The 14,957-nt window shown below is 45.6% G+C and overlaps 1 long non-coding RNA gene across 1 annotated transcript in view; it reads left to right on the top strand.

Moving 5' to 3' along the window:
* Window positions 1-7,946, top strand: part of LOC129135683 (uncharacterized) — a 49,645-nt gene extending 41,699 nt beyond the window's left edge. Inside the window, exons 4-5 of the long non-coding RNA XR_008536678.2 lie at window positions 542-925; window positions 6,606-7,946. This is a non-coding gene — a long non-coding RNA (uncharacterized LOC129135683). The remainder of the gene's footprint in view (window positions 1-541; window positions 926-6,605) is intronic.
* Window positions 7,947-14,957: the final 7,011 nt, after the last annotated feature.

Genomic DNA, 14,957 nt, shown 5'->3' with positions numbered 1-14,957 from the left:
GTCAAGCAGGAGCTTATACACAAGTTAGAAGACTTAGGAGACTGCAGATGAGAGAAGCTGCTGCCAGCATTTGGGGAATTGTCCCTGAAAGTCAAAGGAGTTACCCTGAAATCTCAGCCTGCAGCCCCAAAGCAGCTGGTTTTCAAAAGCTTGCCTAGAATTCTTGAGATTCCCGAGGAGCCCCCAACACCAATCGTCTCAGCCTGCAATGATGAGGGGCTTGCCAGGAAGCCGCGGGGAATCTCTCATCTGTCCACACATCCAGCTGCAACCATCTCTGAAGACTGATGGCTTCCACTTCCTTTCAGCCTTCCAAATATCATACAAGTTCCTCTCTTAAAAAAAAAAACAAACATATACAGAAGGGGGTCTTGGGAAGTACAGTTCCCATTCTTAGAAGGGAGAGGTAGTGGTGCCTGCTGACAACAGCACACATTATACTCTTCTTTATTCTAGAAGGCATTCCAGGGATCTTATAATGATGCATCAAATTTGACCAACAGAAATTTGACAGCATACATTATACTCTTCTTTATTCCAGAAAGCATTCCAGACAGCTTATTACGATGCATAACATTTGACCAACATAAATTCAAAGTCGAGCAAATGAAGGCAAAAAGGCAGAAGGGAAGAGTGAAAGTGGACCCAGAAATAGGGCGAAGCATGTCTGCCACACTCATCTACCTGCTGACCATGGTGAACCTCATGGTGAGCTGTTGACCACAGGATTCACCACAGAATTCACTCTCCAGAAGACAAAAACTGCTGTGGAGATTGGAAAATTTATCTTAAAATATTAAGGTCAGACAAGAACCTCTGTCAAGGAACAGGAAGTCATGCCCTGAAGAGACAAGTAGAGGCTGTAGCCATGGGTGGCTTTGGGGTAGTAGCTGTTGGCTGTGCCTAGAAGGACATCATGAAAGTTGTAAGTGCTGCTAATTGACGTCCCCCAATTCATATGCGGAAGCCCTGGCCCCTAGTACCTCAAGATGTGCTTGGTTTTGGAGCTGGGGTCTTTAAAGAGGTAATTCAGTTAAAACGTGGTAGTTATTATGGGCCCCAATCCAATATGACTGTTGTTTTTATAAGAAGAGCTGATTAGGACACAGACATGTAGAGGAAAGACCATGGGAAGATTCAGGGAGAAGGTGGCCATCTTCCAACCAAGGAGAGAGGTGCCCGAAGAGCCCAGCCCTGCTGACACCTCGATCTTGGACTTCCCGGCCTTCAGAACTGTGAGGAAATAAATTTCTGTTGTTTAAGCTACCCAGCCTGTAGTACTACATCATGGCAGCCCTAGCAAACTAATGTCCCTCCCACATCTAAAATTGGCATCATTTATGGAGATGGAGTTGAGCCCAGATTTCTCTTGGGGGAACATTGTCTTTGGTTTCTAATTTGACAAATGTTTACTGAGTGTAGAACTATGCAGGCCTCTGCAAGGCTCACAAGGAATACAAACAGGAGAAAGTCCAGGTCCCAGCCCTCAGGGAGCTTATAGCCATCTCAGATATTCTCAGGAGAATAGCAAGCTTAGGTATAAAGGAAGTGTTATAGGAGCGAAGGTGAGGAAGAGACTTACGGCACTGAGAGGGACAGGCAAGGCTGCAGAGGAGCAGCAAGCATCTGACTCGGGTCTTGAAGGAGAATGAAAAGAAGGCCTTTCTTCTGTGAGTGTGTGTGTGCATGTGTGTGGAGTGTGATGTGAGTGGTGTGTGGTGTGTGTATCTCTGTGTATGAAGTGTGTGTGGGGGGATGTGGTATGTAGTATTGTGGCATGTGTGTTGTGTGTGTGTAGGATGTATGGTGTGTATGGTACGTGTGGTGTGTATGGTACATGTGGTGTGTTGTGCATAATGTGTGTGTGGTGTGTGTATTGTGTGTTTTGTGTGTGTGGTATGTGGTGTTGTGTATAATATGTGTGTGGTATGTGTATGGTGTGTTTTGTGTGTGTGGTATGTGCTGTGTGTGGTGTATGTGTGGTATGTTTGGTGTGTATGTGGTGTGTTTTGTGTTTGTGGTGTGTTTTATGTATGGTTTGTGTGTAGTGTGTATGTGGTGTGTTTTGTGTGTGTGGTATGTGTGGTATATATAGTGTGTGTGGTACATGTGTAATGTGTGGTGTTTGTGGTATGGTGTATGTGGTACGTGTAGTGTGCATATGTGGTATGTGGTGGGTATGGTGTGTGTGGTTGTGTGGTGTGTGGTATGTATGTAATGTGTAGTGTGTGGTGTGTGTGTGGTATGTGGTGTGGAGTGTGTAAGTGGTGGTGTGGTGTGTGTGCTGTGCTGTGTGTATGTGGTATGGTGTGCATGTGTGTGATATGGGTGCGTGGTGTGTTGTGTGGGTGGTGTGGGTGATATGTGTCGTGTTTGTGGTGTGTGTGTGTGGTGTGGTGTGTGTGGTGGTGTGGTGTGTGTGGTGTGTTGTGTGTATGTGGTGTATGCGTGTGATGTGGGTGTGTGTTGTGTGTGGTATGTGTGTGTGTTGTGTGTGGTGAGTGGTGCAGTGTGTGTGTAGTTGTGATGTAGGTGTTGGTGTGTGGTTGTGTGTGATGTAGGTGTGTGGTGTGTGGTTGTGTGCTGTGTGTGGTGTGTGGTACAATTAGTGTATGTAGTGTATGTGTGTGTTGTGTGTGGTGCAGTGTCTATATGTGGTGTAAGTGTATGATGTGGTGTGTAGTGTGTTTGTTGTGTGGGTGGTGTGGGTAGTGTGTGTTGTGTGTGCATGGTGTGCAGTATATGTAGTGTGTGTGGTGCGTGTGGTGTGTTGTGGGGTATGTGTATGTGGTGTATATGTGTGATATGGGTGTGTGGTGTGTTGTGTGGGTGGTGTGGATGGTATGCGTTGTGTGTGCATGGTGTGTGTGCAGTGTGTGTGTTTGTGTGGTGTGGGTGTGTGGAGTGTGTAAGTGGTGGTGAGGTGGGAGGATTTCCAGGACCTTATTCTCTGTGGTTGCACTCCCAGAGCCAACTGGCAGGACCTGAGGCTGCAGCCCTGGCACAGCAGGAGAGAGCGGAGCACAGCCTGGGTGTGGGTGGAGGGCTGCCCAACCCAGATCAGCTCAGCATGCCATGCTCTGATGAGCGCTTTCAGCCCTGGCATTTACAGTGCCGAGTTTCTCAGGAGCTACCAACAGCCTTTGGACATGCACAGCCCCTTGCCCACCATCCTGGCGTGGTATGAGGAGAAGAACACAGGCCACTGGAAGAGGGGGAGGGCAGAGAGGGCACAGGGTGAAGGAGGGACCTCTATGGGGCCCACAGGGGCTGGGGGAGCTGCTCACGGCCCTGCACCCAGGACGAGTCAAAAGATGTTGGTTTAGGCCATCACTGCTGGTCAGGCAGACTAGCCTTGGCTCTGATGACCTTTTAGGGACCTCATGCTTCTTTTGGGATGGTGCATACGTGTCCCTGCCTGATGGAACCCTCCAGCACCACAGGCATGTGTGAGAGTTGTCAGAGGGGGCAGCAGGCTGATGGATGGCCACACCAGCTGCTCACACAGCGGTAGCGCTGACTTCCTGCCCCTGGGGTAGGCCAGAATTCAATGAGGCTTGGAGAGAAAATCTGCCAGAATGGCTTCCCTTGCCCTTTTGTGGGATGATGAGGCCAGGTAAGATTCAGCCGTCTCTCCAGGTGTCTGGTGAAGGGTCTGCTCGGTCTCTTGATTTTAGTAGAAATAGCTGCTGTGTTTCTTACTCTGGGCACAAAGACATGATGACCAGTCTTTGGCTGGGCTGACAAAGGATTTTGTGTGTGCGTGTGCACACATGTTGGGGTACAGTGAGTGTCTGTGTGGGATTAAACCTCTTAATTTCTAGAGGATCCCTCTCCAAACAGATGCTGCAGGCAGGTAGTGTGGAGGGTTTGGCTGGAGTGTAAATGCTCTGGCTGGGTGAGAGTGAGTTGAAGATCAGAAATATGTACTTGTTTCAAGTTTAATTTTAAAATGCGGTCTTGCTTTGGGTGACAGGATGATGTCCTCTATGTCTTGAAACAGGGGTGGTAGAGGAGACAGAGAAACTGGCAGGAGAAATTTCCAAAATATTTAGTCATGTACCTCCTTCTGGAAGCCTCCCTCTGCTCCTCAGTGACTGTTGGAATTCCATTTGGCCTCTCTTGCCAAGACCAAGTGATGAACAGAGGCGTCTGGTTGGGAGTTTATGGGCAAAGCTGGGATAGTCAGATGCACAAGCATGGTAATTGAGAGCTTCTTTGAGCATTTCAAAAGGCTGTTGGGTAATTTGAGCCCCAGCACACAGCTGTGTGGGCCCTGAGCTGGGGCTGGCCCCCCGACCAGGCTAGCCACTTTGCTTGCAGGTCAGACCAAGGCAGTGAGCGGGCACAGGGATCTGGAGGCCAGGTGTCCAGCCCTCCCGTCAGTCTCCTGAACAGGGCCTCCTGGAAGTCCCCACCTCCCTGCATCTCACCACAGGGATGGGCACCAATTCACCCCATGACTAGGTGACTCTCGTGAACCAACAACATTTTAGAAACTAGTGAAAGAGAGATGGCTGAAGACACAATGGATTTAGGTGTTGACTATAGTGCCTTTGGGGGCAAAAGAAAGCACAGATAAGTTCAAATGTATCCCCAAGTATTTTTTTGTTTGTTTGTTTTTGAGATGGACTCTTGCTGTCACCCAGGCTGGAGTGCAGTGACATGATCTCGGCTCACTGCAACCTCCACCTTGTCAGTTCAAGCGATTCTCCTGCCTCAGCCTCTCAAGTAGCTGGGACTACAAGCATGTGCTACCATGCCTGGCTAATTTTTGTATTTTTAGTAGAGATGGAGTTTCATCATGTTGGCCAGGCTGGTCTTAAACTCTGACCTCAGGTAATCCACCTGCTTCGGCCTCCCAAAGTGCTGGGATTACAGGCATGAGCCACTGCGCCTGACCATTTACAGGGGGAAAAAGCATCTCAAGCAAAGCATCTCAAGCCCTAGGAAAAGCAGCAGTTAAGGACTGACAGGTGCAGCAGTGACCCAGGGGTGGGTTGTCACCATTGAGCTGCAGGACGGCCGGAGAGTCTGGCCTCAGGAGGAGGCTGGGCTTGTAACTCACCTCCACCCCCCACACCTGTGCAGCTTTGGGCAGGTTTCTCCACCTCTCCAGATTAATCTGAGAAAGGAAATGAGACCTTTCCCTCCTGAGGACAAAGGGCTGGGTAGTGTCTCTGATGCACCTCCCAGCTCTGAGGAATTTGTGTCGGTGAATTGTACTCACTTTTCTTCTGAGCAACTGACTCTTGTTTCACTCCTGTTTGGCTCCTGAGGGTTGGGGATTATTCAGAACCATGAGAGGTGCCATGCTTTCCTTATGGAAAATGGAAACAAATTTGTTTCAGTCTGTTTGGACTGCTGTAACAGAATGCCACAGACTGGGTACCTTATAAAGAGCAGAAATGGATTTCTCACAGCTCTGGAGGCTGGGAAGTCCAAGACTGAGGCAGATTCAGTGTCTGGGGAAAGCCCACTTTTTGGTTCATGGATGGCACCTTTTTGCTGTGTCCTCAACATGGTAGAAGGGCAAGAGCTCTCTTTCAGGCTTCTTTTATAAGGGCACTAATCCTATTTATGAGGGCTCTATCCATGACCTGATCATTCCCCCGGAAGACTCCGCCTCCCAGTGTCATCACATTGGGGATTAGGCTTTTAACCTATGCATTTTGGTGGGATGCAAATATTCAGACTACAGCAGAATCTAAGGGTATGCCACATGACCAGGCAGGGGGGAGGAGAGAGGAGGGGGTGAGGAGAATTTAGGTGATAGGTGAGAATGAGAAGGGAGAGGAGAGGAAAGAAAGAAGAGGGAAAGAGGAGGGGGAGGAGGAAAGAGAGAGGAAGCATCCAGCATCCCTAACAGGGTTTGTTTGGATTGGGTAGTTTGATTGATGGAGTCCTGGGCTGATCAGTATTGGCATCTTATTCAATCTCTACCAATTGCTGATTTTTCTCTGATCAGAGAAAACTATTTGCAGATATGCACAATAGATCCCAAGGAGACACCAAGGAGAAAGCTCAGATGACTCTATATGAATTCATATCTAGCACCAGAGAAGCAGCTCAAAGTGTGTCTCTGCATAGTCCTGAATCAGCAGCATGATCTTAATACTAGTGATAGCTTCTATTTAATTGAACACACATAATGCATGATATTCTCTGCAGCCCCTTAGCTAGCATTACCTCATTTAATCCTCACAACAACCCTATGAGGTAGGTATACTTATTGTCCCCATTTTAGATCTGGCTTGTGTGAGTAACATATCCAAAGTCACTTAGCCAATAAGTAGCGACACCTGGATACACGTTTGTCTAACTCCAGAGCCCAAACTATTATTTATGACACACTATGGGCTCCCTAAGCAAGGATCGTTGTCTCCCCAAGGCCAAGCCCAGGCCTGACATAGCGTAAATGCTTATTGAATGAATGAATGAATTATGAAAGGGCAATGAGGTCAACGATTGTAAGGCTGGTAAGAAAATTTATATCCTGTCCCAGGAATCAAATTGCTTCAATAGATTTCCAAGGCAAGCCCTGAAAACAGAGGGGGTTTGTTTTTCAGCAATGTCCATGCATAAATGCAATTTTTTATTTTTAGTTTTCCAACCACAAAGGGCCCAGAGTTTCCCTTGTGAATGAGCTCAGCATCCTCACGTTTCCAAGAGGAATCAACACCGCAATTCCTCGGACCACGGTGGCTCTCTTCCCAGCACACCCTTGCTGTGACCTGCACCCCTGCATTGTCCTCAAAGACACACTAAGAAAACACAGTTCAGAAGGAAGGACGTAACGGAGCTCATGATCCAGTTCTGCATTTGGCGTGGCCCCAAAGACACTGTGTGCAGAGTCAGAAATATGCTCCCCAGTTGGACTCCATGGGATACTGTTTCAAAAGAGCTATCATTCTTGTCTGTTTACCACATATCTTGTTGTAATAGGCTCTTCTTTTCCAGAATTTTTAATTTTCCCTGGCATTTTGTGTTTTGGTAATTGCCTACAAGAATAGTTCTATAACATAAATCAACAATGAAAACCAAATTACCCCTGCCCACATCCTTTCATTCCTTTTTCATCTCTAATGATATTTTCTGTATGATGACTAACCCAGACTGACGTAATTTATCAATTGATCTTGACGATGTACATTAGAAAATACATTCTGCAGGCCCCAGCAGGCCATCCTCCATGTGCGCCACGTAGCTTTAGAAAACCTATTAGTGCAACAGAAATATCTAAAGCCCAGCCTTTTTGCTAAGAATATTAGAACTGGTGCTAATTACTTTATTAATCATAAAGTGAAACAGCCGTGCTATGTCACCACAGCCGTAAAATAAGTGGTTTTATGGCAAAAGTAGTTAAAGAGAAAGGACAGATTGGATTTATAATACTCAGCTGGTTAAAAAAAAGAAATTATGCATACCAGCAATTTTCTTTCTTTGGTTAAATGTTCATTAAATGTGTACCACTAAAAACCATTTGTAACTAATTCCCTAGTGGGTCCATGCCTTAAAATAATTTATTTTAAAATACAAATTAAGGCTTAAATTTGCCTTTTTATTAAAAATAGGTATAATGAGTCAACATATCTCCTAAGAGAAAGGAGCGTTGCAGACATGCTGATGAGAGGAATCTTGTCGCCAAAACCTGGAGGCCATGCTGGTGTTGGGGACTTAGGCTATCCTGCAGGTGCCTGTCACCATTAAGGGCGGCAGAATTCAGAGGCTTTGGTCCAGGTTAAAGCACAGAGGCGGCCACTGTCTGAAGACAGGGACACCACAATGACCATCATTGAGGGCAATGTTTATGCTTCCATTGTTAGTTTAGATATTTTGTTTTCTTTAAAGTCAGTATTGTCTCTGAGTAAATAAAACAATCTCCAGTTTCTACAAGTATGCTTGGCTTTCACACACTTTGCAATTAAAAAAAACTAGGATTCATCAACATTTCACTTTCTGTTACTGATTAAAGCCACTTGTGTCTGTGTGTATGTGTGTGTGTGTGTGCGTGGGCATGTGTGCATGTGATTAGATGGAAGAGAGAGCATTAATGTTTGTTAAGTGCTAATACATTTCAGACACTTTATACATTAATCTATTAATGGCTATCTCATTTAATATTCAAAACAGATGTGTTATAGGTGGCCTATCTCCTGTTTACAGAAAACCAAGGTGCAATAATCTCTCTCTGAAGGTAACTCTGTTGTGGCAGATATGGAATCCTGACTCAAGACTGCCAGATCCCAAAATCCATGCTCTTTATCCTGTACCAGGGCATTTCCAATTAAAATGCAAGACAAAATTACTAAATGCTGAGTGCAGGCCAATTTCACAAATCAAAATGATGAAGTAGATAATATTGTCTCCATTTTAGCACTGGACACTAAAAAGAGGGTAAGTTGTCAGGGTCACATAGTTAGTGAGTGAATTCCAACCCAAATCCATTTATGGGAGTCTAGGACCCCTTGTCTATGGTCTCAGTATCCTCTTCCATCAGATAATTTCCAGCCCTAGGAATTTTCTTCTTGTATTAAATATCTCCTGGCTCAAAGTTAAATTCATTTTCTTTTGCTTTGCCTTTTATTTATTTATTTATTTATTTATTTGAGACAAAAATCTCTGTTGCCCAGGCTGGAGTGCAGTGGCACAATCTCAGCTCACTGAAACCCCCACCTTCTGGGTTCAAGTGATTCCCCTACCTCAGTCTCCCAAGTAGCTGGGATTACAGGCATGTGCCATCATACCCAGCTAATTTTTGTATTTTTAGTAAAGACAGGGTTTCACCATACTGGCCATGCTGGTCTTGAACTCCTGACCTCAGATGGTCCACCCACCTCAGCCTCCCAAAGTGCTGGGATTACAGGCATGAGCCGCCATGCTCAGCCTGCTTTGCCTTTTGTGATCAAAAGAAAAAATACCACCATCCTTCAGGTAATCCTATCCACATAGTGTAAACTCTTCAAATTACCCTTCAATGGGTTAAACAATCCCAAATTACTAAGTTTTCTCTTGGTGAAGACAGTATTCCTAGTTACTTCTGACCACACAGAATCAATACAAAGAAACCAGACCAAAAAAACTGCCTCTTAAAATAGAACATGCCATCTTTTTATGTCACAGCTGGGACTAGTATTGTTTCAAACGAACAGAGTGTGGAATTGAGGACTCAACTTAGATGAAGCTCTGCTACGGAGTAGGCACCTATCAGACGTTGGCTCTTTCCTCTCTCCTTGATGGGCCCACTGGCCGAGGATATGAGGCCTGAGAGATTCCTATAGGAGGAGAGGATGAATATTTTGGCAAGCAGGTAACTTTAGAAAGATGTAGGTAGCAGATCTTAGGGATTGGTGTTCTAGAACAGGGGTCTCCAGCCTTTTTGGCACTAGGGACCCATTTCGTGGAAGACAATTTTTCCATGGATGGGAGCAGGGATGGTTTCGTGATGAAACTGTTCCACCTCGGGTCATAAGGCATTAGTCAGATTCTCACAAGGAGTGCTCAACCTAGATCCCTCGCAGGCACAGTTCACAATAGGGTTCATGCTCCTATGAGAATCTATAGCTGATGCTGATCTGACAGGAGGCGGAGCTCAGGTGGTAATGCTCACTCGCCCGCTACTCACCTCCTGCTCTGTGACCCGGTTCCTAGCAGACCACGGACCAGCATGGTTCCATGGCCCAGAGGATGGGGACCCCTGTTCTAGAGCAAAACTCCAATTGGAAAGTAAGGCAAAGAGACCAAGACATGAATGTAGCAATAACTCTGGAGTACAAGGTAGGGCAGAAATTAAAGTACACATTCAAGCAAGGATTACTTTCTTATTCCATGCATTACCAAGTCATTTGGATCCTTAACGTCCTATATGGATGTGATAGGTCCCAGGGCCTGGGTTAAGCTTGAGGCAGGACCAGCTGCTTAATTTGTGGGGTGTAGTGCAAAATGAAATTGCAGGCTCCTTATTCAAAAGCTAGACAAAAGTGCTGTTAAAGGTTCCAAAATATTAAACTCTTTCTTTTCTTTCTGGTTTCTTTCCCTATTATGCTTTTAAAATTTTTGCTATTTGATACTGCACTCCCTCAGGCATGGGGATATTTGCAAGGGCCAGTATGGACTGTCACAAGTGCCTGGGGACCCCTATTTGTGACTTTGCAGTGTTACCCACTAGCTTCCAGGACAGGACATTCTCTGTCAGCCCCCAGATTGATGTTCTCTGCCCAGCCAGGTTATGGGAGTCAGCCCTAACTCACAGAGGACTGGAGACTCTCAAGGGATCGCAACCTCAACACTGAGAAGTGGTTGGGACCTGGGTTGGGTAGGCAGAGGCTCACACCTGCCTGGATGTGTACTGAACAGCCATGGTACTGCCAGCTGGAGATGAGGACAGCTGCCAGCCAGGGATGGGGACAGTGACCACCATGCCCTGCCCTGAGACACCCCTGAACCTTCCAGCATCCTTGTCTGTGCACAGGTTCTCATTGGAGGCAGAGAGTGATGAGAGAATGACAGCTTGCACCCCGCCCCATCCCCAGCCTAAGTGATCTCACTGATGCCCCAGGCAGTGGGCAGGATCCACTGCGGGGTGGGGTGGGGGAGGTGGGGCAAGGGCAGGGCACCAGGACCGGGAGGCAGTGAAGAACTCTTCCCAGGGAACAGGGAGATTGTGGTGGTGGGGCCTGAGTGTGAAACAAGCCTCCCACATCCTAGTGCATTCTTCACTTTCCCGTCAGAACTAGGAATTCCAAGATAAAATTAAGAATTTCAGGATGGTGATCTTAGGAGCATCCCTTGCCAAGCCGGGAGTTCTGGACACCTGCACTGATTTGTGACCTCAGCCAGCCTTGATTTGAGGTGCAGCCTCAGTGGCTCTGGCATAGATATTGGAAAACCACTGAGCTGGAACACCAGGCAGGTCACAGGGGTTTGAATTTGTAATTCAACATTTCTATTTATACGTGCCTTTTATAAATGCTCCATGGCCTTTTAATAACTTGGTTTGTTATCTTGCCCAGAGTTTTCGTTCACTATTAATACTGATTCTGTCACTGTTGAGATATCTGACTCTGGACAGACTCTGCTCCTTGGCTTCCTCTTCTCTTTTAGTTCTTATTCTTTGTGATTCTGCAAACTTAGTTTTAAAGCCTCATATTGGATATTAAGACAAACGACATCATACAGGGTAGTTCACCCTATCCATTGATCTGTCTGGCTTCTGTGTTTAAACAAAAGGGGCTGGCAGTCTTGCCAAATCCCTCACTCACCCTATGTTGTATTTTAGATCATGTTTCAAGAAAGGGAGGCCCCTGTGTCCAGTTATTGATTAGCTGGGGAGGAAAAAAATGGCTTTGCCTCATTTCTTGTTAGGTAGCAATCCACGTATCTTTCCAGTAAGCAGCATGACACTTCAGGGGGCTCTGGAAGACATTTGACACTCTGGCGTCAGAGAGCCAAGGCCTGGGAGGTGTGTCCAGCAGTGTGTGTACCCAGGAAGCAGCAGAGGAACACAGCATCTGACAGTTCTGTCACTCCTGGCTGTGTGACTGCAGGCTAGTCACTTTCTGTCTCTGGGCTTCAGTTTTTCCATCTTAAAATAAAGAGATTGGACTAGGTCATCTCCAGGGTTTCATCTGGCTCCAAAATCTAAGATTTTATGACTGTGAATCAACAACTTCCATCTTCTCAGGGGCCTCCAGTCAAGTCATTCTGGGGATCACAGTCTTTCATAATCTCTGAAGCTTCATTTCTCAAAACAGCTCAGAGCGGGCCTGGCATGGTGGCTCACGCCTATAATCCCAGCACTTTGGAAGGGTGAGGTGGGTGGATCACCTGAGGTCAGGAGTTAGAGACCAGCCTGGCCACCATGGTGAAACCCCATCTCTACTACAAATACAAAAAATTATCTGGGTGTGGTGGCGGGCGCCTGTAATCCCAGCTACTTGGGAGGCTGAGGCAGGAGAATCACTTGAACCCTGGGAGGCAGAGGTTGCAGTGAACTGAGATGGCGCCGTTGCACTCCAGCCTGGAAAACGAGCAAAACTCTGTCTCAAAACAAACAACAAAACAGCTTACAGCACAGTTCCCAGCCTGTTAGAAAGAGGAGAGGCATTGAGGTACATGTCAGGCTCCATCGTAAATGCATGTGAATGGGAAATGGACCCAGTGACTCAGAGCTCGCCAAAGACCCCAGCCCATAAGCAGTCTTCCGACAAGACTGGCATTGCTATTCTTGCCCCTTCAGGCAAGGGTGTTCTGCAGCTCATTGCTGAGTTCATTACTGGAACAATACAAAGAAGCCAACAGTTAATTATACACTGAAGAAGCTCCTTCACATCAGCCTCTACTCAGCTCTCTTTTTCATGCCCTCTGAAAAGACGTAATCATCCATTATAGTCATCACCAGCTTTGTTACTTTGTGTGCCTCTAATTGGCACTTTTCTTTTAGACAGTGAGGTATAGTGGAAAATATGCTCATCGAAGAGACAGCAGCCTGGGGTTGTGATTCTGGGCCTATTAATACTCCATTGTGTAACCCTGAGTGAGTTCCCTTCACCTTTTCGGGTCTTGGCCGTCCAATCAAAAGGAGGGGGTTGGAGCAGATCTAGCTAAGCTTTGCTTCTGCCAGACATTCTGTTACTGTCTCCCCAGATGTGCCCAGTAGCATGCCAGTTATCATGGGAGACATGGAAAAGTAAACATGTGCTCTAGTCCTGGCCCTCAGAAAGTGCTCAACACTGGGGACCAGGTGGAAACAGAGAAGTGTATCATTGTGCAACTCTTCAAGGGCTACAGGAGTTTCCAGCAGGAAAATTTAATTTGCTAGCTGGAACAAGAGGGAAGAGGCCATCCTGGCTCCACTGGAGAGTCTCATGTTGGGAACAGGGGTGGTAATGCTGAAAGGAAGGGAGAAGTCAGACTAACAATAAAGGCAAACAAGTTTGGACTTCATCAGCAATAAGGCACCAGTGTCAACATTTGACTAGTGGAGTTACAGCATGAGATAGACTCCTTAGAAAATGTGTCAGTTAGGAATGCATTTGGCTGCACCAACCTCTGTGGTCTAAACACACCTGGGTAGATTTTTTTCTTGTCTATAACAAGACATCAGTAGGTGGCAGGTACTGGTGTTGGCTTAGCAGTCGGGGTTACTGTGACATTAGAATGCAGACATACTGGTGCCAGGGTTATTTCTGCAATTTCCTTAGCCTTTTACTCATGGTTGCAAGACAGCTGCTATGGTGCCTGCTCACATCTCTATGTAAGCCAAAAAGAGAAAAGATAGAAAAAAAAAAAAAAAAAAAGAGTGACTGCAAGGGGGGGTTTACAGCAGTTAAGTCATTCCTTTTAAATCACAAAAAACTTTCAAAGAAGCCCCCAATCCCAGACCCCCTAAAGCAAAACTAAATTTCTGACTTTGTCTTAAGGGCCATAGCTTGGCTACATGGCTATCTTTGATGCAAAGAGGATTTCCAGCCTCTTACAGAAGTCATTCCCAAGCCTGCTTTCCCTCACAGCCTCCTATTACACATCGTGCATTGATTGAAAAAAAAAAATTTTTTTTTGTGCTAGTTAACTGTGAGCATCTTAAGAAACTTCCCACCTTTGTGTCTGGAGCATTAGACGCAATGCTGGGTTCACAGTGATCCTTCATGCACGACTGTGGGTGTGAATGCAGTGAAGACAGCTCGGATGGGGAACTCCCTGCCTCTATTACTTCTCTTAAATAACCAAACGTCTGAAGTGTTGGCCAGAATGTGTGTTAATATTCTGGCCCTATTCCAGCATATTTCATAGCAGCCATTAAAGAATATATTCTTAGGTTTGCACTTATAAAACTTTATTGGCTTAATCCATTTATTATCATACATTTGCAGTTGAAGTCTTGAAGAGTAGCTTAGCTACATAGCTGCACCTACCCATTGGTACAAGCCACAGCATGCAAGTTGGTGAGCTTCTGGCAACAGTTTTTGTTTGTTTGTTTGTTTGTTTGTTGAGATGGAGTCTCGCTCTATCGCCCAGGCTGATACAATCAAGGCGAAACTGTAACTTTCGCCTCCTGGGTTCAAATGATTCTTATGCCTCAGCCTCCAGAGTAGCTGGGACTATAGGCATGCACCAACAAGCTCAGCTAATTTTTGTATTTTCGTAGAGGTGGAGTTTCACCATGCTGGCGAGGCTGGTCTCAAACTCCTGACCTTGGGTGATCTGCCCACCTCAGCCTCCTAAAATGCTGGCATTACAGACATGAGCCACCGTGCCTGGTGACTGGTGACAGATTTAATTAATTTACCAGCTCTGAACAACCTCTATCCATGGTAGATAACTGTAGTGGTTTTTGCTCTTTCCTGAATGACTATTAAAAAAAATTTCTTAGTTTGATCAAATAATTTGCCTTGCTTCATCCATAATTCCACTTCATCTCAATTGAGCTTATTTTATTAAAGGGCAGGAAGTCCTCTGAATTTCTATTTCTGGACAGGTTTCTGTGGGAGTCTTTTTAATGTTTTTCCTGCTGCCTTTTCTCCTTTATCTTTACAAGTTCCTGTTCTATAAAACCGGTCATTTTTACTGACCATTACTGCAGGCTGAATTTTTCCCTATAAACCCTAATTTTGTAATCTGGGAGCAATATACATTGCTAATATGATTTTTATTCCCTTCTCTCCTTCTGAGTCTGGAAGAGTAGCCTTTCTTTTGTAGATTTATGGTGAGGTCTTGTACTCAGCACTCTCACAATGCAGATGAGTTTTCTGACTATAATGGACCATTTTACAGCCTTATGGTTTGCCTATTTCTCAATGAATTTAATATTTTCTTCAATTTGTGAGCTAAATGTTAACTCCTGGGTTTTTTTTATTGATCCAGTACTATTATAAAATGCATGTTTCTTTATGTCTAGAGCCTATGACTGCAATTACTGCGTGTGAAGATTATGTACAGATTCTAATATGCATATTAAT

This window comes from Pan troglodytes, chromosome 7 (assembly GCF_028858775.2).
Source record: "Pan troglodytes isolate AG18354 chromosome 7, NHGRI_mPanTro3-v2.0_pri, whole genome shotgun sequence".
Classification (NCBI taxonomy): domain Eukaryota; kingdom Metazoa; phylum Chordata; class Mammalia; order Primates; family Hominidae; genus Pan; species Pan troglodytes.
The sequence above is the reverse complement of the archived record's forward strand: the minus strand, read 5'-3'. Positions and strand labels throughout refer to the sequence as shown.